Source organism: Syngnathus acus, chromosome 13 (assembly GCF_901709675.1).
Source record: "Syngnathus acus chromosome 13, fSynAcu1.2, whole genome shotgun sequence".
Taxonomy (NCBI): Eukaryota; Metazoa; Chordata; class Actinopteri; order Syngnathiformes; family Syngnathidae; genus Syngnathus; species Syngnathus acus.
In genome coordinates, this window is record NC_051098.1 from 2,782,819 (window position 1) to 2,806,844 (window position 24,026).

Sequence of the window (24,026 nt, forward strand, 5' to 3'; positions counted from 1 at the left end):
TAAAGTGCCACATATAAGTCCATACAACAAACAAACAAAAATAAACCAATAAACAGAAATAAATAAATAAATTAATAATAATAATACATAAGTAAATAAATCAATAAAGAATGCTCGAAAAGGATTGGAGGAAGCATAGCTTTTTAGATTCCTACCCCTTTCTCACTTTATCCATTAAACCAATGATTCAACATAGACTGTAATTCTACAACAGAACACAAGTAGACACACTTTCACACTTACCGTAATTTTCGGACTAAAAGTCGCTCCGGAATATAGGTCGCATTAGCCATAAAATGCACAATAATGTGAAAAAAAACATATGTAAGTCGCTCCGGAGCATAAGTCGCATTTTGGGGGGAAATTTATTCGACAAAATCCAACACCAAGAACAGACATGAACGAGCAACAACAGGCTAAACGATAGGTATGCTAACATGACATAAACACAAACGAAGAGCTGAGAACGGCCCTGACGTAACATTCAGAGTTATTAAAAAAAACTATTACATAAATAACACATTTATAAAACCATCTGTCACTCCAATTCATTAAATCCATCGATCGTCCTTTGTCAACAATGGGTGCGCGCCGCTGACGGCGCTTGCACTTCAAAATATTCCACAGGCCCATATAACGATATATGAATTAGATATCAAAGAACTATTATATAAGCAATAATATTATTCCAGGCGTGTGGCGGCGTGGACTTCCAACCACGGAGGTGGAAGAGAGATCCATAGAATAGGACCGGTCGTGCGTAAAAGCCATGACCGAGCCCCATCCACCGTCCCCGGACAGCCACCCGGCCGAGCGCCGGCCCCCGACTTCTATCCACGGAGGTGAAAGAGAGCTCTGTAGATAGAGATGCACCGATCCGACTTTTTCAGTTTCGATACCGATACCGATGCCGTGGCTTTGCGTATCGGTCGATACCCGATACCGATCCGATATTATGGTTGACTTAACAAGCTACATACCTCTACATGTGGAACAGAAAAGACTCAAGGCAATGGCATCAGGCATGACTACACAGTTCATTCCTAAGACAAAATGTAACAAGATAAAGCAGATTAATGCAATGAACTATTTATTTGCAACAAAAATTGTGCAACAGCAGCAATAAAGTGTATTAGCATTTAAATTCAAGTAAATTAGGATACAAACTTCTTAAAAAAAAATACAAATGTTGCAGCTGAAACTGCACTGGGCAAATATAGAAAGGGTGATCAAGCACACAGTAACCAAATATTAAAATAAATAGTAAACATGTAAACATTAGGTGCCGTTCCACATCACTCATGACCTGTTGATGCTCTAAATGCTCATTTAAGCAGCAATGAGAAGTGCTCCCTGAAAACAAGCTCCGCTTAGTACTAGTACTATAACTGGCAGTACTACCACCACCCCTGGCAACATTAGCTTTGCAGACATTACAAACTGCCGTCGAGCTAGTTGGCGTGTTCAGTTTAAAGTACCTCCACACAGCTGACTCTTTCGTTCGCTCCATGTTTGCGTTTGTTTAGAAAACTCTCGTGGCATGCGGCACACGTGCTGCTGACGTATGAAGTAGCCCGCGTCCCGCGGCACACGTGCTGCTGACGTATGACGTAGCCCGCGTCCCAATAGATTAAGGAAAGGATCGGCTCACAGATCGGCTGCATTTTCCGATACCCGATCCATCAATTTTGTTGATATCGGGGCCGATATCCGATCCAGATATCGGATCGGTGCATCTCTATCTGTAGAGTAGGACCGGGCGTGCGTAAAAGCCATAATAGTTTTTCAAACCTTCTGTGTCACTCCAAATCCTTAAATCCTTCAAACTCTTCGTCCTCCGTGTCACTTAGAAACAAAGCTGCTAATGATGCCGGTAGTACGTAGGGCCCTTCGTCATCTTCGTCATCCCGTGATCAATCTTTGTCCTTTTTGTAAACAACCGCCGCGCCACGCCGTGTCGCGCTGCTGACGTCACTTGAAATTCAAATTACAGTAATCCCTTGCTACATCGCGGTTCGTTTATCGTTTATATTTTTGAAAAAAAACACATAAGTCGCTCCTTATTATAAGTCGCCCCCCCCCACCCAAACTATGAAAAAAAACGCGACTTATAGTCCGAAAATTACGGTATTTTTCTGTTTCATTTTTACTTGTGTGTAGCCCTTTGGCACTTTTAGCCTTTGTACCCGCTAAACAACATATCTTTGTACATTCTTTTAAACTGGTGGATATTTAGACTTTGCTTGAGTTCCTCACTTAGATTGTTCCATAGTTTGACCCCGGTTATAGTTGTACAGAAACTTTTTAAGGTTGTTCTTATGTTTAAGATTGTGAAGTTGTGATTCCCCCTTAACTTATAACCTCCCTCCCGATTCCTAAATAAGTTTTGGATATTTTCTGGTAGTTGTTTTGCTTTTGCCCTACACATGATGATTGCTGTTAAGATACTATGTCAGTGAATTTCAATAGTTTGGATTGTATGAAAAGTGGATTTGTGTGTTCCAAGTGTCAGGGTTTTCCAAACTATCTTGATTGTATGATTATGTTGGAATGTAACCTGTAATAAATAACCTAGCTTGTCCCATCCTACACAACGTCGTAAAACACCTCCTGCTATGCTTTGACTAAGAGGTCAAGGGCTTTCTCTTCTCTATCCAGTCCACTGTCACCCCCACCCTGTTTCTCTTAATAAAAATGCTCTTGCAAGAGGCCAGAGTCAGACCTCATTCGATCATCGCTGTACGCACAGCGACGAATGGACTCTCCACCTGCAGGTGTATAAAAGCGCAAACTGTCTCCCGTGTGGTTCTTGCAAAATAAGTTAGAGTGAGCACCACTAACATTTTGGTGCCGTGACCCGGATCCCTCATACCCGCCATATGGCTGACGGAGGAGGACGTGCTGCATTGTCGACAAGCCAGCGTCCATTAGGAGGACCTGGAAAAGAAAGTCCTGGGAAGAGAATTCTTCGCTGGGCCAGCATCTTAGGTCTGCCTTCGTCTGACAGAGGTGGATTGACGGGATCCGGCAGTGCAACGAACCAGGGGACAAGTAAGTTAAAGCCCTAAAGTTGTGTGATTGTGTTGTTGTGAAACGCGTAAAAAGTTAAATGTGCACGAGAGATACGGCTTTGGTTTGTCCGAGCTATGAGATACGGCTTTGGTTTGTCCGAGCTACGAGATACAGCTTTGGTTTGTCCGAGCTATGAGAGATACGGCTTTGGTTTGTCCAAGCTATGAGATACGGCTTTGGTTTGTCCGAGCTACGAGATACGGCTTTGGTTTGTCCGGGCTATGAGAGATACGGCTTTGGTTTGTCCGGGCTATGAGATACGGCTTTGGTTTTTCCAAGCCATGAAACAGCTGGGATTCTGGTCCCAGTGGAAGGAACGGGCTAAGAAAAAACAGAGCTTCTTTTTCTTAATTGAAGAAGGGTGTAGATTCTTTTTTTTTGTCCGTTTTTCCAAGCTGTTTGGGAGGGTTTTACACCCATCCTGGATAGGCCTGAAATTAAAAAAGCGCTGGAGTTTGTGTGGTTGAGAGTGTGACTGGTAGGATAAATTGACTAAAAAGCAGTTCTAGCATTGATCCACGGCAATAACACAGGCTAGTAATCTGTTGAAAGGTCAATTTAAACCTGCATTGAGGATCCTCAAAGAAAAAAAATTGGAAAAACTTAAACTACTCAAATTAAGATGGGAAAAAGGAACGATAAATCTCTAGCTCTTGAAGGAGATGAGAAGTTCATGGCGAGTAGATTTCTTAATTGTATGCAATACATGCCGAAGTGGAAGAAAAAGTATGTACAAGGAAAGTTGAAATGTGACAAAAAATAGAAAGGTGAAAAGTGATGAGGCTGCGAGTATAAAAAAAAAAAGGCGAAAGTTCTGATGTATTTCATCTAGATGATGATGGAATCATATGTAGTAAAGAACACATTCTCCCAAAAAGTTTGTCAAGGTGTGAGGCATGGGCGTTGCCAAGCCTCCGAAGGAGGGAGTGAGTAGGACAGATCGTGGAAGATAGTAATAATACAACACTTTACGACATATGGATTTTCTAATACATTTGGTGTCATACTGTGGTAAATTTTTATTCTGGTATCATGAAATGTATGTATATCTCACTAGTAAGCCTAAGTGTGACCGGGTCATGTTTCGGGTCAGGTTCGTGCGGGATTGTTTGGGCCTTGGTCCATGAATGTAGACTCATTGGCACGAGACACATCTGGTTTCCATTAACAACTGACAAGATATGCACCGTGTAGAGTTGGGGAGGCTGACTGGGGTCATAGATCATCCAACAGCCCCATGTGCGCGCACCCGAGTGAAGAAAGTGGGGCTAACTCATAAATAATGAGGAGATATTGGGAGTAATCTGTTGGTCCTTTCTTTAAGACCCTTTAAATGGTTTCCTGGTGTAGATAGGTTAGCAACACGAGAGATTTAGAGGTTCAAAAAAAAGACAGTTAAAAGAAAACAACATTATGGATTTGGACAATTGCAGGCTAACAGGAGCATGAGAAAGAAGAGCTAAGAAGCGGGATCCAATTTGATCAGGGAGATTGGAAATTCACAGCACCATATTCTAAGTCACATTTTTGAGCAAGCATGACACAGGTAATAACGTTTGAGAGGTCCAGACATAGATCAGGGCTAGATGTGGAACGCAGACCTCGATGAGTTAATTTTGAATAATGATACTGAAAACAACGTGCTGTTCCATTAAATTGGAACTATAGACGAAACGTAGCTCGAAAATAGGATGAGTTGCAGGACTTACAATATAATAACGAGATCATTGTTACTAGGAGAATTTGAAGTTTGGTAAACAAACGTTACTAGCGAATTGATGGCAGCAGCTACATTTGGTTACAAGTTTGATGTCCCAGTCTGTCACTCTCAGTGCCAGGATCCCTGAAACTCGATCCCGAGACTCCGCCTGCAGCCGTGGACGACTACAAAACGGTGCCTGGTTTTGAGGCACCTTTGGCAAGGACAAGGAAAGACTGTTGTTGTGCTTGGAGGGGGCAAGTACACTCCGGAGGAAAGACGACATCCTCGGGGACGAGAAAAGACAGTGAGAAGCGGAGGAACTCACAATGATGAAAATGGACTCATTTGAACAATGGACTCATTCGAGAGTGATGGATGGGTTGGCTCTGAAGCAACAACAAAAGAACACCAACTTGAGAGGGTGAGGTGCGGCAAAAGATATGGACTTGAAGTGTCCGACAACCAAATCGCACTCCTTGCTGTGGCATTACCAAACTTGGTGGAGCTTGGGTCAAAGTGGAAGGGAGCTTCATTGTGCACTGAGTTTGACAGAACTGAGGAGATTTGATAAAAAATTGAATAATGCGTAGAGCTACAGAGAAAAGCATCATAATCGGAGACTGAACAGATTTGGATAGAACAAATAGGCTAAAACGGTAGGAAACAAGAGCAAGAGCTGATATTTTGGCTTGTCAGGCTTAAGAAGTAGAAGTCGAGTTATATACATTTTAGAATAGGACAGTGGTGGCCAACCCGCGGCTCGCGAGCCGCATGCGGCTCTTTGGCTGGTTTCATGCGGCTCTTTTACGTTCATATCAACATTTGTGTTTATGTTTCGTGCGTATTTGCTTCGCTTGAGTTCAATATGGTATTTTGGTCAAACGCGCATGCGCGTGAGGTGAAATCCCGCAAAGGAGGAGGGACAAACAGAGCGATTGGGTTTGCTGGCTTTTTAATGAATGGCGACTGTGGCTACGGGGGCCCATTAGGTCCAGAAAAGCTGACAAGACGCTTGCCAAAATGGCAAGGAAAAAATGCACAGCTAAACGAATATATGACGATGAACACAGGACGTTTTTAACAGAGTTAAAGTTGTTTTTTGTTGAACGCTATGGCAAGCCATTCTGCCTGATATGTCGGACGTCATTGGCGCATTTAAAAGCTTCAAATGGTCAGCGCCACTTCAGCTCACTTCATGCCAATATCGATAAGGACTTTGCAAAAGGGACTGAATTTCGCAAGCACAAGTTTGGAGACTTTGAAAAGTCAGGCAGAAAAATAGGTACAGTTTTTCAAAAAAATTACGAAGCACTCAGAGACTGTCACACTTGCATTGTTTCAACTGGCTTGGAACATTGCACGGGCTAAAAAGCCATACAATGAAGTGGAGTTCGTTAAAATATGCCTCAGTGACGTTATTGAAATCTTGTCTCCTGAAAACGACAAACTAAAACGAATGGTCTGTCCCGCCACACATAGTAAGTGAAAAAACGTATGTTTTTGTTTGTGGAATTTGTTGAACTGAGAGTTTGTCTGTGTGAGACAATGCACACAATGTTCATTATTGAAAATGTGGTCTTTGGTCTGTGGTTTTAGTACTGTAGGAGTCAATTTGTCATTATCATGTTGGTGCGTGACATAATAATGTCACACAATAAATTTGGCTGAGCAGAGGGGGGTGTGTGTGTGTGTGTGCGTGTGCGTGTGTGTGTGTGGTGGGGGGAGTGTTCATGTGTGCTCATGTGTATGATGTGGCTCTTTGCGATGACACAGTAAAAAATGTGGCTCTTAGTCTCTGACTGGTTGGCCACCCCTGGAATAGGACATTTGGACTAAAGTGAATTCAGTCAAGAGGAAGCTAGGTTGCTCAATGTACCTACTCAATAAAATAATAAGTTCGTTCCACCACAGTGGAGGTTGGGTGGTCAGAAACACGTTAAATTTTTGACTTTCACACAATCATGCATAGGAGTCGCACAAGGCGACAGCTAACAAGATAATGACTGCTTGGTATGGCGCCGTGAGTGGCTGCCTCCCAGCAGTGTTCTCTCTTTTCTTCTTTATTTCCTTCTTTTCTCCTTTTTCTTTCTGTCTTTTTGTCCATTCGCCGATGCTGGTGCCTTCTACCGCACCTCGGTATCTCTTCGGATCGGATATATATATTTTTTTTCTTCCTGGGACCGGGATCATCGGTCGAGACCGGCGTAACTCTACGACGGCTTCCTGCTTATCCGGCCAGTGATGACTGGGTCCCTCGCCTTGGCCTTGCAGCCGCAACCCCTGTGGAGAGTGCGCTCCCTCGTGCTCGTCGGGACCGACGACTTTCGCCATGCTAGCCCCGTGGTGACCATCTGCACGTGCCCCGACTGGGTGCCCAGGTCGCTGCTCACACGTTTGCCTGCTTTGTGATGTTTTCACCGATTCACGACCACGGTCCATTGGGCGCCGTTGAACTGGACTGCCCTTACACCTGTCTATGGACCCCGTGGAGGCTATTTTGTGTGTTTTGGGGTGTTCTCTTGTATTGAGGGGTGCTGGTTGGCCGCTGTTACTTTTTTTCCTTTGTCTTTTAGCTTTGATTTGCTTTGATGGCTTTTATCTTGAGCACTTTCTGACTTTCTTTGTGGCGCCGTTGTGTGGCAGCCTTATGAGTAGGGATGCACCGAAAATTCGGCCACCGAAAATTTTCGGCCGAAAATGACCCAAAAGTGCATTTTCGGTTTTTGGCCGAAAGACCTAAATCACCGAAACAACACGGCCGAAACTTGTGATGACGTGAGCAAACAGCGCAGCCAGCACGCGAGAAAACGGGATAAGAGCCAGCATGTCTGCGGTGTGGACTGATTTCACTATCTCAGAGAAAGACCCACGGATAGCGATTTGCAAAACATGCAATGCTGAAATTTCAAGAGGGGTGCATCTGCAAAAAGTTTCTCCACGTCGGGTTTAATTCATTACCTGAAATCCAAACATCCCGATCGCCATTCTGAATATGAGAAGAAGGCGACACAGAAAAGGAAACTGACACCGAGCACGCCCACTCCGTCTGTGGCAAACGTTTTTGAAAAGGCAAGAAAGTTCTCCAGTGATTCTGCCAAGAGAACATATTTAATTTTACAGTCTTTCAGCAGGCCAGTCAGTTATAAGCCTGTAAATTATTATTTAATGTACACATGAGTGGGGTCAAGTTAAACATTTTATTTTTATTTCATTTTATTTTTGAATTTTAATTTATATTGTGCATTGTTGTAATGTCAGTGCTAAATAAATATTTTCATACTTTTGTAACTGGTTTATTGCAATGCCTTGATTTTAGTGAGGTTAGTACACATGTAGCCATAAATGCTGTGGTTCTAATAACTGGCATAATCATTTCTTTCGGTGTTTCGGTTTTCGGTTTTCGGCCTTGGTTTCCTCATTTTTGGTTTTCGGTTTCGGCCAAGAATTTTTATTTCGGTGCATCCCTACTTATGAGAGCCTGTTGAGTTGCGCTTATGCCGTCTGTGGGTCTTTTGTATACCCACTCTGTGGTATGGATACTGCTGGGGCCTGAATTTCCCCACCCCTGGGGATCAATAAATATTCAATCAATCAATCAATCAATCAATCAATCAATCAATAAGGGTCACTTACGACTGCACCGACATGGAAAAGTAGAAGCAAGGCAGTTGAGTAAGGGATTATATGCTAAACCAGGGGTGGCCAACCAGTCAGAGACTAAGAGCCACATTTTTTTACTGTGTACCGCAAAGATCCCCCCCCCCCCCCGAAGCGAACACGCAGCGTTTGACGTCCCATTACCCCCCCCCCCCCCCCGAAGCGAAACGAACGCGCAGCGTTTGACGTCCCATTAACACCCCCCCCCCCCCGCATGAAACCCGGCAAAGAGCCGCATGCGGCTCGCGAGCCGCGGGTTGTCCACCGCTGTGCTAAACAGTCCGCTATACAGTTACCAATAGGAGGTTCGATCAAAAGAAGCTACATGAGAGATGTATAGAATCCCTTTGTCTGTGTGTTCTGTGTTCTGTGTTCTGTGTAATCTCTGTAAAGTTGTGTCAGGCTGTTGTCTTTCGTCTGAGCTTTGTGTGCGCGCTCGGTGCGTGTGCATTTATGTGCACACCCTGTGTGGGTGCGGGCGTGTGACATCAAAGACAATTCACCACAATACCATTAAGTTAAAATTTTCTCAAGCTTTTCAAACTTTTGCTTGAAGCAATCGGAAGATGATTGAAAAGTGCGGAGAATCTCCTTTAAAACAGGAGGCAATAAATGGGAAAGCCCCTGTCATGAACGGTCTTTGGTTAGGAAGAATCATTAGGAAGTGCTCAAGCTCTTCCCGCAAACACTCCTATCTGCCCAGTTCAAAAGGGCAATAAAATTGACTGCAAGAGTTGCAAAAAGCAGACGAAAAACATTCCTTGGCGGATAGCATGAACAGAGCACTCAAACTGACAGATGTGTCAAATGCAAATTTACTGCCGCCTGATCTGCCATCCTCACAGGTCGACAACGCCATCAAGCCAGGAGACTGAGACGACATAAAGGTCGTCATAAAGAACAAACTGGGCCAGCCATGGTGGGAGGGACCATTCCAAGTCTTGCTGACTTCCCCCACCGCAGTGAAAATCGCTGAACGACCCAGCTGGATTCACCTCAGCCACTGCAAGCTACAGGGAGTGCTGGACCCCTCATTTCGGGGTGATGGCGAAGTCTGCGAACAACGATCCCCACTCCGCTAGGCGGGGGTATGTCTCGGTGTCCCTGTCTTCCTAGTAGCAACGGGGCTCCAGATGCCAGGTGGATCCTCTGCTGCGTTGTGGTTGGAGCATGCTATGGTCTATGGACACATCTGAACAGACCAAGTGACAATGTTGACCGTGGAAAACGATGGTCACACGATGAGAACTTTGAGGACTGGTCATGAGACCCCAGAAACCCATATGAAACCAACACTTGGTACCGGTATGTAAAGGTCACTGTGAGAGCACACACACAGGAGGGATGTTATGTGTGTCTTCGAAAACTCCCCTTACTCCACACAAGTTCACTTGGAGGCCAGAGCAATGAATGTCACTGAAGCGAAATGTATGGCATCCATGGGAGGAGTTGGATATCAACACCGTGCTGTCACAGTCAGTGACGCTACCCCTACCGCCCTGGATTCGCAGAAATGAATCTGTGATCGAACTCTTTTGGATTAATCCCAATGTGACTGTTGGAGGATGACAGATGCCACAAGTGGCCTAAACCAAAAGGCTACCTGGAATGGACTACACGTGTTTCATCCAAGAAAACAAGACCCACGAATGCATTAACGACAACTGCTCTCCAGGAGGAAACTGGATGGGAGCTTTGGACATCACCGCTGAGAGCCAGGACGGGAGAGCCATTTCAAGGCGTAAGGGCTCTCCTACCAACATGGCTGCACCGTCGGACTTCATTCAGAACGGATCGTGGCTTTGTGGTCACAAGGTTTATCCGATGCTGCCCGCCAACTGGACACGAGTGTGCGCACCAGTGTGGGTGACGGACCACACCTACAGAATACAACATCATCAGCTAACGAAAGCACACAACTCTTCTGGACGTCAACGCAGGGCGGTTGCAACCTTTGACCCTCATGACCCTGTCTGGGGTGCGAATGTTCCAGACGACCATAAAGTATGGTCCGTTGGAGACAAAGTTGTTCATGCGCTTTTTCCTTGGATCGGAGTTGGAAAACAATCACTCTTCATCGAGACACTGAACTATCGTTTTCAATCCTTTGTGAATCTCTCACGGCAAGTCAACGATGGATAAAGAGAGAGATTCGGGCTATTAGACTGATGGTCTTGCAAAACAGGATGGTTCTGGACTTGTTGACGGCAGCACAAGGTGGTGTGTGCCACATCATTGGGACTTCCTGTTGCACATATATACCGGGAGAAAATGACACGCACATCAACGACGCCATGACTTCACTGAAGAACTTGCTGCAGGCCATGTCAAAAGACAAGGTCCCACATCAATGGGATTTCTTTTCATGACTATTCTCTGGCAACTGGTGGCAACTGCTGTTGAAATTTGTGTCTCCTGTGCTTGTTGTGCTGGTGTTGTTGTGCTTGTTTACGACCTGTGTTAGCCCGTGTTTGAAGTCTGCTGTGACGAGGGTTGTGTCTTCTACCGTAGCACAAGTACATATACAACTTCTTAGACGTGACGGATGTGATAATTATAATGAAACGTGGATTGCGTAGATACTGTTCTGCTGAGCATGTTTTACAGAAACTTGATGATTTGACCATCGAAAATGCTTTGCATGTGATGGATACAATGATGTACCGTATTTTCCGCCCTAAAAGGCGCACCGGGTTATAAGGCGCACCTTCAATGAACGGCCCATTTTAAAACTTTGTCCATATATAAGGCGCACCGGCTTATAAGGCGCATAAAATAGAAGCTATACTGCATCAAACTGAGGTTGACTAGGGTTGCGGTATGCATCCACTAGCCAATAACCAACGAGCCCTCTATAAACAATCGCGTTTCTCAAACGATCTCCTATAAAATGATCAGAACTGACTAAAGTTCGATCTAACGCATTGGTACTACTTACCTATGTTTCCCTTCCATATCGATCCGTAGATTTACTCGAAACATTAACAGAGCAGCCTATTTTGACATGAAATAGCCTGGTACGTATAGCAGCTATCGCAATAGCATTAGCCATCCGCAAAGTCTCACGAGCCTCAGCGAAGTGTAAACAATCGCGTTTCTCAAACGATCTCCTATAAAATGATCGGAACTGACTAAAGTTCGATCCAACGCATTGGTACTACTTACCTATGTTTCCCTTCCATATCGATCCGTAGATTTACTCGAAACATTAACAGAGCAGCCTATTTTGACATGAAATAGCCTGGTACGTATAGCAGCTATCGCAATAGCATTAGCCATCCGCAAAGTCTCACGAGCCTCACCTCGCAATCTCCCATGAGCCTCAGCAAAGTGTAAACAATCGCGTTTCTCAAACGATCTCCTATAAAATGATCGGAACTGACTAAAGTTCGATCCAACGCATTGGTACTACTTACCTATGTTTCCCTTCCATATCGATCCGTAGATTTACTCGAAACATTAACAGAGCAGCCTATTTTGGCATGAAATAGCCTGGTACGTATAGCAGCTATCGCAATAGCATTAGCCATCCGCAAAGTCTCACGAGCCTCACCTCGCAATCTCCCATGAGCCTCAGCAAAGTGTAAACAATCGCGTTTCTCAAACGATCTCCTATAAAATGATCGGAACTGACTAAAGTTCGATCTAACGCATTGGTACTACTTACCTATGTTTCCCTTCCATATCGATCCGTAGATTTACTCGAAACATTAACAGAGCAGCCTATTTTGACATGAAATAGCCTGGTACGTATAGCAGCTATCGCAATAGCATTAGCCATCCGCAAAGTCTCACGAGCCTCACCTCGCAATCTCCCATGAGCCTCAGCAAAGTGTAAACAATCGCGTTTCTCAAACGATCTCCTATAAAATGATCGGAACTGACTAAAGTTCGATCTAACGCATTGGTACTACTTACCTATGTTTCCCTTCCATATCGATCCGTAGATTTACTCGAAACATTAACAGAGCAGCCTATTTTGACATGAAATAGCCTGGTACGTATAGCAGCTATCGCAATAGCATTAGCCATCCGCAAAGTCTCACGAGCCTCACCTCGCAATCTCCCATGAGCCTCAGCAAAGTGTAAACAATCGCGTTTCTCAAACGATCTCCTATAAAATGATCGGAACTGACTAAAGTTCGATCCAACGCATTGGTACTACTTACCTATGTTTCCCTTCCATATCGATCCGTAGATTTACTCGAAACATTAACAGAGCAGCCTATTTTGACATGAAATAGCCTGGTACGTATAGCAGCTATCGCAATAGCATTAGCCATCCGCAAAGTCTCACGAGCCTCACCTCGCAATCTCCCATGAGCCTCAGCAAAGTGTAAACAATCGCGTTTCTCAAACGATCTCCTATAAAATGATCGGAACTGACTAAAGTTCGATCTAACGCATTGGTACTACTTACCTATGTTTCCCTTCCATATCGATCCGTAGATTTACTCGAAACATTAACAGAGCAGCCTATTTTGACAGGAAATAGCCTCGCGGGTACAACAGCTATTCGGTGACGCCCCCTGACTACAGTTGCCGTAATGCTGGGAAGCGATGCGACCTTGTAATTTATTAGTCGTACTAAAACGTACTGAAACATTTTGGCAGAGCACTGTGTACAACCAGTATGGATCAACAAATTCATCAGTTGATCCATATATAAGGCGCACTGGCCTATAAGGCGCACTGTCGGCTTTTGAGAAAATTTTAGGTTTTTAGGTGCGCCTTTTAGGGCGGAAAATACGGTACTGTTTCTGTGTTTTTCTTTTTATTTTTTTTATTGATAGCATTCTGGTCGCCTAAGGCAGAGGGACCGTGTGAGACCTTTCCTGCGTTATAACATCTGCCGCAGGTTTTTCACTCACACACTAAGTTTGAGCTGAGTATTGAGGAAAAACCTCATCTTCACTGGAAATTATTGCTATCATTGTTTGTTGTTTTTGTCATGTATCACCCTACACGATCCCCAACCCGTCCGCTGTCATCTCTGTTTTTTATTGATCTTTTTTATTATCATTTTTATTATTTTTCTTTCTTCATTGTATTTTCGTACTTATGTTTGTTTGATCGGGTTGACATAATCATATGATAAAACAGGAGGGATATGTCAGGGTTTTCCAAACTATCTTGATCGTATGATTATGTTGGAATGTAACCTGTAATAAATAACCTAGCTTGTCCCATCCTACACAATGTCGTAAAACACCCCCTGCTATGCTTTGACTAAGAGGTCAAGGGCTTTCTCTTCTCTATCCAGTCCACTGTCACCCCCACCCTGTTTCTCTTAATAAAAATGCTCTTGCAAGAGGCCAGAGTCAGACCTCATTCGATCATCGCTGTACATACAGCGACGAATGGACTCTCCACCTGCAGGTGTCTAAAAGGGCAAACTGTCTCCCGTGTGGTTCTTGCAAAATAAGTTAGAGTGAGCACCACTCTAACACCAAGTAGTTGACTTTATGAATACCGTTTTTTTTCATGTATAATGCGCCCCCATGTATAATACGCACCCTAAAAATGGCATGTCAATGCTGGAAAAAAGCCTGTACCCATGTATAATACGCACCCAAATTTTGACTTTTTTTTTTTTTTTTTAAGTCCCAATGATCGTCACACACGCATCTGGGTGTGGTGAAATTTGTCCTCTGCATTTGACCCATCCCCGTGTGATTTTGATCCATCCCCTGGGGGAGAGGGGAGCAGTGAGCAGCAGCGGCGCCGCGCTCGGGAATCATTTGGTGATCTAACCCCCCAATTCCAACCCTTAATGCTGAGTGCCAAGCAGGGAGGCAATGGGTCCCATTTTTATAGTCTTTGGTATGGTCTTAACTAGGCTGGATGTATTTTTTTTGTTGGCGTTGATTTCTCCGACTGCCCATAAAGGCACCACCTTTAGGTTAGGTTAAAATGAAAAGAGAGGAAAGTGACGTGCGGACATGTGAAAAAGGCGGCTCTGTATGGGAGAGACGTTGAAGAGGAATAAAAACACCCTTGGAAACCAAAACTTGCCCCTCGTCGTGACTCGGAGCCGCAACAAATGTTTCGGATTTGTGTAGGGTACATTGTGACAGCAAACGAGCAGGTGATCGAGCAAGCGTCTGATACGAGAGCATTGCGTTCGTATGGAGCGTGTTTGAAGTGAACAGCAGAGACGAAAGGAACAAGGCAAAGTGTTGTGAAATAAAATATTACCTGTAATACGTATTTTGTTATTTGCTGATTGTATGTATTAAACTATCACATTCATTGTCAGTCAAGAAGAGAAGAGGACGATTCGCATCGGATCCATAGTGCGCATGCGCAGTGATACTGCCTCCGGATGACGTCCAGTCCGCGATGGAGATTAAAAAACAAACAATATTTGACAATAACACAGGTTTCTGTTCCTGTCTTTGGTAATGTCCCCCTGTCTTTTTGTTCCACGTCTGTCGGTCAGTCCTGTTGTTGGTTTTGTTAGAGTTATGTTAGTTTACCAAGTCTGTGTTTTGAGTTCCTCCAATGAACCCTGGTTCAAGCTGCACTTGGTCGCCCTCTTCCTTTCCACACTCCATCCGTGACAAGATTTTCTTCAAAAATTGTTGTACTATGATTTTCTTCAAAAAAAAAAAAAAAAAAGAATTTAAAAAAAATTGTACCCATGTATAATGCGCACCCCGGATTTTAGGACAATAAATTAGTTAAATTTTGCGCATTATACATGGGAAAAAACGGTAGTCCTTATTGCTCTTTTCTGCAAAATGATAAGTGGCTGTAGTGAAGTTTTATAAGTATTCCCCCAAACCTCAGCACAGTAATGCAAATAGGGCAAGACAAGAGAACAATAAAGTGTACGAAGTGAATGATAATCCAGTAATTCTTTTGCTTTGTATATGACTGCCATGCTTCTTGAAATTTTAGACTTTACGTTTTTGATGTGTGGCTTCCAACTCAGCCTGTCATCTATTATAACCCCAAGAAATTTGTTTTCCTGCACCCTTTCAATTTCAGTCCCATCTATTTCTATTCGTATCTTTATGTTCGCTTTGCCAAATACCATAAACATTACCGTAATTTCCGGACTATAAGTCGCGTTTTTTTTCCATAGTTTGGGTGGGGGGGCGACTTATAATATATAGAGCGACTTATATGTGGGTTTTTTTTCAAAAATTGTGAAACCGCGATAAACGAACCGCGATGTAGCAAGGGATTACTGAAATTTGAATTTATATATCGTTATATGGGCCTGTGGAATATTTTGAAGTGCAAGCGCCGTCAGCGGCGCGCACGCATTGTTGACAAAGGACGATCGATGGATTTAATGAATTGGAGTGACACAGATGGTTTTATTAACGTGTTATTTATGTAATAGTTTTTTGAATAACTCTGAATTTTACGTCAGGGCCGTTCTCAGCTCTTCGTTTGTGTTTGTCACGTTAGCATACCTATCGTTTAGCCTGTTGTTGCTCGTTCATGACTGTTCTTGGTGTTGGATTTTGTCGAATAAATTGCCCCCCAAAATGCGACTTATACTCCGGAGCGACTTATATATGTTTTTTTTCACTTTTTTGGGCATTTTATGGCTGATGCGACTTGTACTCCGGCGACTTATAGTCCGAAAATTACGGTACTTACATTTAATGATAATTTGTTGCAGCCGAACCACATTTTTATTTTTTTTCATTTCCTCATTCAACACTGATTCGACTTGTTGGATGTTATCACCTGAACAAAAGATATTTGTGTCATCTGCAAAATTGACGAGTTTTAGTTCTTTAGAGACTTTGCCCATGTCATTTATATACAAAATTGTCATGATGTCCGTTTGGTTCCTGTTCCTGTCTTTGGTAATGTCACCCTGTCTTTTTGTTCCACGTCTTTTACGGTCAGTCCTGTTGGTTTTGTTCGTAAGTCATGTCAGTTTGCCGAGAGTTTTGAATTTGCGCCAATAAAACCTGGTCCAAGCTGCACTTGGTCGCCCTGCTCCATTTCCACACCGTATTCGTGACAGAATGCTCCGACCACTACAGCGACCAGCGCTTGGACCTCCCTCCATCACCAGCTCCCACTGCGACGTCCGATCCACGTCCGTCGTCCGAGCATGTTCCAGCGCCATGGGCTTGCAGCCGCCATCGGATCTTGCTCCAGCGACGCCGGACTTGCGGCCGCCATCGGAGTTCCTCCCGGCGCCATCGGCTCCACGGCCGCCATCGGACTTCGCTCCCGCGACGCCGGACCCGCGGCCGCCATCGGAGTGCCTCCCGGCGTCATCAGACTCGCGGTCGCCATCGGAGTGCTTCTGGCGACAGCAGCTTCGCGGCCGCGATCGGACTCCACTGCCGCGACCCCGGACCCGCGGCCGCCGTCGGAGTGCCTCCCGGCGTCATCAGACTCGCGGTCGCCATCGGGCTCCACCCCAGCGTCGCAGGGCCCTTTGACGTCGCCCGACTTAAAGCCAGCTGCGCCGGACCCGCGATCGTCCCTGGCCCCACTGCTGCGGCGCGTGGTGGCTCTTGCTGCTGCCACAGCTCCGCCTTACGAATGCCGCTGATCGCGGTCCGGATTTTCGAGTGCCGCTGATTGCGGCGAGGACTTTTTTTTTTTAGCCGCCCGAGTGCGGGTTTGTGTGAGTAGCCGCCCGAGTGCGGGTTTGTGTGAGTAGCCGCCCGAGTGCGGGTTTGTGTGAGTAGCCGCCCGAGTGCGGTTCGGTTCCCCTAGTTGCCGCCGAGTGCGGTTCTGTCACCCAAATTGCTGCCGATTGCGCGTCAGGCCCCCAGTGTGTGCCGCGATTGTGGCCCTGGGCCCCTGACCGCCGCTGCGTGCAGTTCTGTCCCCCAAATTGCTGCCGATTGCGCGTCAGGCCCCCAGTGTGTGCCGCGATTGTGGCCCTGGGCCCCTGACCGCCGCTGCGTGCAGTTCTGTCCCGCAAGTTGCTGCCGATTGTGCGTCAGGCCCCCAGTGTGTGCCGCGATTGTGGCCCTGGGCCCCTGACCGCTGCTGCGTGCGGTTCTGTCCCCCAAATTGCTGCCGATTGCGCGTCAGGCCCCCAGTGTGTGCCGCGATTGTGGCCCTGGGCCCCTGACCGCCGCTGCGTGCAGTTCTGTCCCCCAAGTTGCTGCCGATTGTGCGTCAGGCCCCCAGTGTGTGCCGCGATTGTGGCCCTGGGCCCCTGACCGCCGCTGCTTGCAGTTCTGTTCCCCAAGCTGCTGCCGATTGCGCGTCAGGCCCCCAGTGTGTGCCGCGAGTGTGGCCCTGGGCCCCTGACCGCCGCTGCGTGCAGTTCTGTTCCCCAAGTCACCGCCCGAGTGCGGTTCGGTTCCCCAAGTCGCCGCCCGAGTGCGGTGCGGTTCGGTTCCCCGAGTCGCCGCCCGAGTGCGGTGCGGTTCGGTTCCCCGAGTCGCCGCCCGAGTGCGGTGCGGTTCGGTTCCCCAAGTCTCCGCCCGAGTGCGGTTCGGTTCCCCAAGTCGCCGCCCGAGTGCGGTGCGGTTCGGTTCCCCTCGTCGCCGCCCGAGTGCGGTTCTGTCCCCCTCGTCGCCGCCCGAGTGCGGTTCTGTCCCCCAAGTCGCCGCCCGAGTGCGGTTCTGTGCCCCAAGTCGCCGTCATGCGCGGTTCAGGCTATTCCAGAGACCAGTAGGGTCGTCTGGACTGGTGCGCTGCCCACCCTAACCCTAACCCCCGCGTGCCGCCGTGGGGGGTTGGGTTTTTTGGGACGTCGGGAGCCGTCCCTTGTGGGGGGGGGTTCTGTCATGATGTCCGTTTGGTTCCTGTTCCTGTCTTTGGTAATGTCACCCTGTCTTTTTGTTCCACGTCTTTTACGGTCAGTCCTGTTGGTTTTGTTAGTAAGTCATGTCAGTTTGCCGAGCTGCACTTGGTCGCCCTGCTCCATTTCCACACCGTATTCGTGACACAAAATAAATAATTTAGGGCCTAAAACTGACCCTTGTGGAACACCACAAGCTATGTCCAAATATCCAGAGCAGTGATTACCCAACTTTACATACTTTTGCCGTTCTCGCAGATAATCCTTTATCCAGTCTAATACTAATCCCCTTATCCCCTATTTTTCTAATTTATTGAATAGTATATTATGATTAATTGTGTCAAAAGCTTTTTTGAGGTCAATGAAAACTCCTACTGCATGTCATTTGTTGTCTATTGCATCTGTGATTTCCTTGATTGATTCCATTAATGCCTGTGCTGTTGATCTGTTTACTCTAAAACCATATTGGTTCTCTGCAAATAATTTATGTTTTTCCAAAAATCCATCCATTCTACTGTTAAAAAGCTTTTCCAATATTTTTGAGGGTTGTGGCAATATTGAGATAGGTCTGTAAAAAAAAAAATAAAATAAAAAATTAGTAGTTTTTTTAGTAGTTTGTAAAGTTGTGTTTGCTCCCAGTTTTATAAAGAGGAATGACCTTAGCAATTTTCATCTTCTTTGGGAATGTACCAGTTAAAAATGACAAGTTACAGATGTACACAAGTGGCTTTGAAATCCCCTCAATGATTTGCTTATCTAACGTCATATCAATCCCATTGCAGTCGGTAGATGTTTTATTTTTGCATTGTTTTACAATGTTAATGATTTCATTTTCATCAACTGCCTTCAAAAACATTGAGTGAGGATTCCGTTCTATTAATTTATCTCTGTTGCCTACATCTGGCGCTGGAATCGGTATGTTTTTTGCTATTTGAGGCCCAACATTTACAAAGAACTGATTAAAACTGTTTGCCACTTCTTCCATATTATAATTTTCAGTATCATTTATAACAAAATATTTAGGTAATTTGTGTTGTTCGGTACCTTCTCTAATAATGTGGTTTAGGAGAGTCCATATCCCCTTAATATTATTTTTGTTATCCTCTAACAACGAATCAGTGACGTAACTTCCCGTTCACGAACGAGTCGTGAATTACATTTCCCGTTCACCAACAAACTAATCTGTGAGTGAACGAATCAGTGAGTGAGGGATTCGCATTTCCAGTTCATTGCGAGAACGGATCAGTGAGGGAACGAATCCTGACTTTCTCGTTCGCGACGAGTCAATGGGTGAACTGCCTTCCCGTGCATCAACGGATCAGTGAGTGGACGGAGAGCCCGGACATCCTGCGGAGGAAGCTCATTTCGGCCCCTTGTATCCTGTTTTTTCCCAACCTTTTATACAAACACATTTGATATAATAACACCATCAACTACAAGCTAACAAATACAAAATTAAAACATCAATGTCGGCATAAAGTGTGTCGGCTGGCAATGGCATAGCGGCAATGCTGTCTGTCACTCACTCGTGAATCTTCGCGAACGACCAATCAGCAGCGCCAGCAAGCGTTAGATGGAGGAGGGACTTTACGAGTTAGTGACGTAATTTCCCGTTCACGAACGAGTCAGTGATGCAACTTCCCGTTCACGACCGGGTGAGAGACTGTTGCCAACGGATCAGTGTGTAAGTTAAGTTAAAGTCCCAATGATCGTCACACACACATCTGGGTGTGGTGAAATTTGCCCTCTGCATTTAACCCATCCCCATGTGATTTTGATCCATCCCCTGGGGGAGAGGGGAGCAGTGAGCAGCAGCGGTGCCGCGCTCGGGAATCATTTGGTGATCTAACCCCCCAATTCCAACCCTTAATGCTGAGTGCCAAGCAGGGAGGCAATGGGTCTCATTTTTATAGTCTTTGGTATGACCCGGCCGGGGTTTGGACCCACAACCTTCCAGTCTCAGGGCGGACACTCTACCACTAGGCCACTGAGTTGTATTATAGAAAGAAATGTGTTAATTACCCGAGCCAATTATTATTATATATAAAAAAAAAAATTGGGGGGGGGGGGGGGTTGTGTAGTTGTATTGTTTGATGTGTATGGGTTATTTCCACTGGATGGTAAAAAAAAAAAAAAAGCCGGATCAGTGTGTGTGTGTGTGGGGGGGGGGGGGGGGGTTAGGGTTAGGGTTAGGGTTAGGGTTAGGGGGGGGGGGATTAATTGAACGATTCGTTTGAACGAATCTTCTGAGTGAACTGATTCTAAAGATTCAGTTCACCTAAAAGAACTGGAATGCACATCACTAGGGTCCTCAATCCCCGTACGCGACTTGTCATTGGTTTATCAGCTAGAGGTGTCCAACGATATGCATGAGAAAACATTTCATTAAAATGTAAGATTGTGAAAAAGGATGCCCAAAAATTAGCTCCCAACAAATTATTTTTGACTTAATATGATTGCTTGCTTGATTGCTTGATTGATTGATTGCTTGATTGATTGATTGCTTGATTGAACATTTATTGATCCCTGGGGGTGGGGAAATTCAGGCCCCAGCAGTATCCACACCACATAGCGGGTATACAAAAGACACACAGATGGCATGAGCGCAACTCAATAGGCTCTCACAAGGCTGCCACACAACGGCGCCACAAAGAAAGCCAGAAAGTGCGAAAGATAAAAGCCAGCAAAGCAAAGCAAAGCAAAAAGATAAAGGAAAAAAAGTCACAGCGGCCAACCAACACCCCTGAATATCAGAGAACACCCCAAAACACACAAAATAGCCTCCACGGGGTCCATAGACATGTGTAGGGCAGTCCAGTTCAACGGTGCCCAATGGACCGTGGTCGTGAATCGGTGAAAACATCACAAAGCAGGCAAACGTGTGAGCAGCGTCCTGGGCACCCAGTCGGGGCAAGTGCAGATGGTCACCACGGGCCTAGCACGGCGAAGGTCGTTGGTTCCGACGAGCACGAGGGAGCGGACTCCCCACACGGGTCGCGGCTGCTAGGCCAAGGCGAGGGACCCGGTCAGCACCGGCCGGATAAGCAGGAAGCCGTCGTAGAGTAACGCCGGTCTCGACCGATGTGCGCAGCTATCCCGGTCCCAGGGGGGGGAAAAAATCCGATCCAAAGCGATACCGAGGTGCGGTAGAAGGCACCAGCATCGCCGAATGGACAAAAAGACAGAAAGAAAAAGGAGAAAAGAAGGAAATAAAGAGAAAAAGAGAGAACACTGCTGGGAGGCTGCCACTCACGTCGGCGCCATACCAAAAAACCCCCCCCCAAAAAACTAGATATCACACACAAAGAATCGTGTACTCCCTCGATTCAGATCAATCAAGTTCACTTTAATTGCCTTCGGCCCGCCATCTACTGAGGTCCACTTAAATTTTGGAAAGTACATCAGGACTTTTAAAAATATTTTATGAATTTCAGCGACGGCTCTGTCACAATAATGCGACCAGCGCGGTGCAGTTGTGCATTCGGCGGTGCGCCGCAGTTGCGCGATCGGACAATAATGCGCAAATGAAAAAATGCTTAAAATAGGCGGGTTTTTTGCTCGGAACGGAATAATCTTTCCCCATTATTTGGAATGGAAAAACATGATTCGGAATTCGAACGATTCACTTCTCGAACAGCCTTCTGGAACGGATTGTGGTCAAAAACCGAGGCTCCACTGTATATATTTATATTGTAACCTAGTACAGTGGAGCCTCGGTTTTCAAACAGTCTGTTCCAGAAGGGTGTTCGAGAAGTGAAATGTTCGAATTCTGAATCATATTTTCACATTACAAATAATGGAAAAAAAAAAATCCGTTCCATGCCAAACCCCCCCCCGCCTTTTTTAAGCATTTTTTCATTTGCGAATTTTTCTCCAATCGTGCAACTGCAGCGCACCACCGAACGCGCAACCGTAGCGCGTCGCCGACCGCGCAACTGCACCGTGCTGGTCGCATTATTGTGACAGAGTCGTCGCTGAGATTTAGAAAATATTTTTAAAGTCCTGATGTACTTTCCAAAATTTAAGTGGACATCAGTGCGCAGGGAGCTTAATTTTGTCCAATCGTGCAACTGCGGCGCAACGCCGAACGCGCAACCGTTGCGCGCCGCCGACCGCGCAACCTCAATGTTGAATAGACGTCTAGATGTTCAAATGATAGCTATTAGCGCGGTTAGCGTTGATCGCGCTAATAGCTATTAGCCATCATTCGAACGTCTACTCAATAAACGTCTAAAAAAAACTTTCATATATAGACGTCTCATAGACGTCTAATAGACGTCGGTCCCGTAGACGGCTAAAAATCCTTCAAATGTAGACGTCTAAGAGACGTTTAATAGATGTCTATCCCGTAGACGTCTAAAAAACTTTCACATATAGGCGTCTAATAGACGTCTAATAGACGTCTATGCCGTAGACGTCTACGGCATAGACGTCTATTTTAATTTCACTTTTAGACCTTTTTTAGACGTGTTTTAGCCGAGACGTCTGGGTAGCATATATGCAAAATGCTCGCAGGGTGCTTAGTGGCGAACGATACAATTGCATGTAGACTTCGTCAGTTACACCGAGTTTGAAACCTATATTGTGTGGCGTCATCCATAGCATTGTAGTTCTCATTTCTAACCGTTAGATGGCAGACTATGTCCAGTGAATAAAGAGGCTTGCTCCCTGTGACAGCAGCAATCTTTATTTGTAAAAGAACCCAACAGAACACATTGCGCTTTCATGTAGTGTTTTTCCCCTTTTCATGACATTTACTTTGATATTTTTTCACGTCAATTGCGGAAGGAAACTTTTACCACAGCCATCAAGTACCGCCGCTGTTTGGCACGTTTTCAGGGGCGATTGTATCTATAAAAGGCAAATGTTTTTGAGTCATTCATGGCTAACGGCCATACTACCCTGAGAACACCCGATCTCGTCCAATCTCTGAAGCTAAGCAGGGTCGGGCCTGGTTAGTACTTGGATGCGAGACAGCCTGGGAATACCAGGTGTTGCAAGCTTTTTGTTTTCTTTTTGCACTTCAATCGTTAAAGCAAATTTTTACAACACCCATCACGTATGGCATTCGGAAACTGCAAGCCTAATTTTAACTCCCGACATTGAAACTGCAACCCGAGTTTGAAACCTATCCACAGCATTGTAGTTCACGTTTTATACCGCTAGAGAACAGACTATGTACAGTGAATAAAGAGCCTCGCTCCCTGTGAACTCAAAGCAGCAGTCTTTATTTTAAAAGAACCCAACACAACTTCCATGTAGTGTAGCCATGTTTCCATGAAACACCAAAAGTCTTGGAAGAAGGCCTGTTTCGGACTTGGTTGTGACATGGATGGGAGACCGGCAGGGAGTACCAGGTGCTGAAAGCTTTTTTGTATTATCATTATTATTATTGCAAGTCAAATGTGAAAGGAAACATGTGTATGCATTTATACGCTTAAATATTCAACGCAATTATCCAATCTAACTACTGCAAATTCACATTAGATTGCTGGTTTGAAATGTACTTTCATTATTATTATTTTAATAAACTTTTTTATTTTAAAACTTGTCTGGTGTTTGAGTGTTTTATTCCATGTTTTTATTTTTGCGCATGAAAATAAACAATCGCGTTTCTCAAACGATCTCCTATAAAATGATCGGAACTGACTAAAGTTCGATCTAACGCATTGGTACTACTTACCTATGTTTCCCTTCCATATCGATCCGTAGATTTACTCGAAACATTAACAGAGCAGCCTATTTTGACAGGAAATAGCCTCGCGGGTACAACAGCTATTCGGTGACGCCCCCTGACTACAGTTGCCGTAATGCTGGGAAGCGATGCGACCTTGTAATTTATTAGTCGTACTA

The 24,026-nt window shown here is 45.3% G+C and overlaps 1 pseudogene; it reads left to right on the plus strand.

Moving 5' to 3' along the window:
* Positions 1–23,057: 23,057 nt before the first annotated feature.
* On the plus strand, positions 23,058–23,176 carry LOC119133157 (annotated as a pseudogene).
* Positions 23,177–24,026: the final 850 nt, after the last annotated feature.